Here is a 3,639-nt window from a genome sequence, read left to right as displayed (position 1 = left end):
TTTTTTCTTAGTGTGTGATTTCGTTTTTGACTTGGATATGCTCTTAACCATATCACGTATTCTACGTTTAAATATAGCGGCTGTATCTCCGATACAGCCTGCAGACCAAGACGAAGGCGCTGGACTGTTCCTTTTTTTGGCTCTACTTTGACGCTACTTTTACGCAGTCGTTTTTATAAAACAAACTAGGCTCGCTGATTAACACGAACAACCCACCAACAGCTAAATGCACAAACAATTAAAAGCTACTCGCACCTACTATAAAAAGCAGCAATAGACCAGTAGCAACATTGAAGAAATCGCAGCTAAACAAGTAACTATGTAAGTAAAAACAACCAAACAAGCGATGTGATGAAAAGTTTGTAGACAAGACGTGTGTGTGATATGCGTGCAGCTGGCGATTTTAATCGGCAACATTTAGCAAACAAATGTTCTACTTTCACCAGTCGCCGCGCGAAGAGCAGACGAACGGGTGCACACTTCATTCAGTGCGCCGCAGCGCAGCGCTCCGCTAAGCTGGCTACTAACCGGCTGACTGGCGTGCGTCGGCCACAAATCGGCGGCAATCAGTTAGCAAGTCTTAATGTGGCGACAAGTGCACAACAACAGTAGCAACAATAACAAAAACAAAATAAATACACGCAAAATGGCATAAAAAAAATCAGTTATCAAGCGTGGAAACTGCAGCTCGATTTTTTGTTCTTTTGTGTTTTTTTCTGTTTTTTTTTTTTGGTTTTTTTTGTCGCACAATCCGTCACGCATGCGCAATGTGCTGCTTATGTGAAAAGATTTGCAACGCTCTCACGCTTTCTCTCTTTGCGCGCGTAAAATACTCTCTGTTGTTGTGTTTTGCTATCTTCATAATCTTATGCAAAGAAAAATTTATATTCCTATATATGTATGTATGTATGTATGTATGTTCGTTTGTAAGCCAGTGGCTGCATGCACTTGTCGTAGTAGTTAAGTAGCGTGAAACGCGCAGACGTCATGGCATCAAAACATGGATTAAAATCATATAAATAGGAAGAGTAGTTTTGTCTTTGTTTACCATCGCCGATGGAGCTGCAACCAAGGATGCCAACTGCAATGGGGCTGAAAATTCGAAATTCCTGAAAAAATTTCCCTATTCTCGATGAAATTCCCCCAAAATGAATTTTGCTACATATTTAAGGCACATCATGCTAATTTTTTTTTATTAAAAAAAGGAAGCAAATATCGTTATCAGTCTTTTTGACATTTCATGTTGATAAAATAAAAGGCTAATACGATGGCTTGGAGGGGAAAACGAAACGAGAAAAGAGAGAGTCAAATGCAAACGTGAAAAAAAGTTAAAAATGTCGCTATGCACAGTTGCATTTTCTTTAATATCCACACGGTTGCACGGGGCAATTACGTAATGTTACAAACCCGTGATACAAAATGAGAGATTTTTATCAAAATTTGTAATTTATAAATGCATTTTTTAGTCCTCAATAGGAATGTTCTAATCGAAATCGATTTTTATATTGAATTCCTCAAAATTTAAAGTCATCGCCGATTCCCCCGAGAAATTCAAATTCTACCAAAATCGGGGAATTCCCCCCGATTGGCATCACTAGCTGATATGAAAAAGAATGGGGTGTGTGAAATACAATTTTTTAATTGGTAATGCAAATTTTTGTTTTGAACAATATGGATACATACATATATATTAATATGTTTTTGGAAAGGAAGTAAAAACAACCTAGCTACTGCAACTGAAATATTGCGGGATGGAAATACCTTCCAAATGTTTGCTCGAATATGGATACTGAATTAAAGAGCGGTTTAAGGATAGGTTTTTAATTACGATTAATACCAGGATAAAGGTACTTGATCTTCAAATGATCTCGAACCTGACGTGATGGTGGCTAATAGACCACGGAGAAAACTTTTCAAGAACGCCCTATTTCAGAATTCGGTGCAAAAAGGCCCTATCTCAAATGAAAATATATTGAAAAAATACTGAGATAGGGCGTCTTTGAACCGAATTCCGAAATAGGGCGTTCTTGAAAAGTTTTCTAAAATAAGGCGTTTTGGAACTGACTGCCGAAATAGGTCGAGCTTCCACTCAGGTTTTGATTTCCTGTTAATATTCTTAGATTTGTATGAAAGCAAGTCAATAAAATGTAAGTTTAGTAAATCCACTCTACTTACTAAACTAATTTTATATTTGGCTATTAGTTAAAATGGTATTTTCAAATGGTAGCATTTAGTTTACACAGATGTATGTATAAGTAAAATTTTCGAGGGATTTTTTTATACGTCAGCCCCCCTCCAAAATTTGATCATGGCGATGCCCATGCTTAGCTGTAAGATTTTTTTTTGTTAAAAATAAACGTTTTTTTTTGATAACTCATTCATATCATTTTTAGAAAGGGATATATCTTTTATATACATAAATTTTTTTCATTTAATTTTTAGGACCTTATTTATTAATTTTTTTTTCTTTTTTCATTTAATTTTAAGCTTTTATTGATTTCAAAAGAAATCTATTTTTTAATATCATTTAAATTTTATAAGTGTTTTTATTAATTTTTACGGTTTTGATTCATTTTTTTTCTTTTTTAATTAATTTATTTTTCATTTTAGTTTAAAATTTTTATTGTTTAAAAAGAAAAATATAGTTTTTATTAAATTTCATTTAATTTTTAGAAAACGTATTGCTAAAAAACAAACAAAATAATGCTAGGACTTACTTGTTAGCAGAGGAGGAGGGGAGGAGAGGTGAGTTGAAGTGAGGCATGGTAAGTTGATCTTGAACGTGTAATGTTTCTAGGAATATTGGAATATGTTCCAAATACATACATGTAAGCGAAATCGGCTAGTAAACGTAATTTCTAGGAATATCTGCTGCAAAAAAAGAACCCCTCAATTGTGCAGCGGCAGAATCTTTTATCTTCGTTTTCTAGAATTCCGATTAAAATGGTATTATTTACATTCAATTAACGATTTATAAAAATCCACTGTTGAAAAGTGAAAAAAATTATATTACCATGCAAAATAATCACCGAAGAAAAAAAGCCGTAAACAAAAAATTTAGATCTCTTTCGGGCAACAAAAAAGTATTAATTAATTTTCTCGAAAAAAAATTAACGGTATCGTTGTAAATTGCGTAAAACGTTTGCACCCTTCTTTCCAAGTTGGCGGCGATTCCGCAATTCCCTCAGTCCTGCAAATCTATTTTTAACATCAATTTAACCTACTCAACAACAAGAAAAAGCGCCAGAGTTTTCCTAATTTCATTGTACCACTAGCGAAAAGAAAAAATATTTTTTTCTTGCATGTATCTCACTTTACTTTTTATACCTTTCATGAGCATGAAATGGTATTATAACTTTGGTCCGATGTTTGTAAGTACCAGAACAAAAAGAGATAGACCCATGAAAATGTATACTTATATGATCAGAACGTCGAGCTGAGTTGATTTAGCCATGTCCGTCTGTCCGTCTGTCCGTCTGTCTGTCTGTTTGTATGCAATCTAGTCTCTCAGTTTTCGAGATATCCGGATCAAATTTGGTAGGTGGGTGTATTTTTATAATGTATTAATCATTTGTCGGAACCGGAAGAATCGGACCACTATAACATATAGCTCCCATACAACTGATTGTTCAGATATGA

This window comes from Rhagoletis zephyria, unplaced genomic scaffold, assembly GCF_001687245.7.
Source record: "Rhagoletis zephyria isolate East Lansing unplaced genomic scaffold, Rhagoletis_zephyria_1.1 Rzeph_scaffold_00655, whole genome shotgun sequence".
Taxonomy (NCBI): domain Eukaryota; kingdom Metazoa; phylum Arthropoda; class Insecta; order Diptera; family Tephritidae; genus Rhagoletis; species Rhagoletis zephyria.
The sequence above is the reverse complement of the archived record's forward strand: the minus strand, read 5'-3'. Positions refer to the sequence as shown.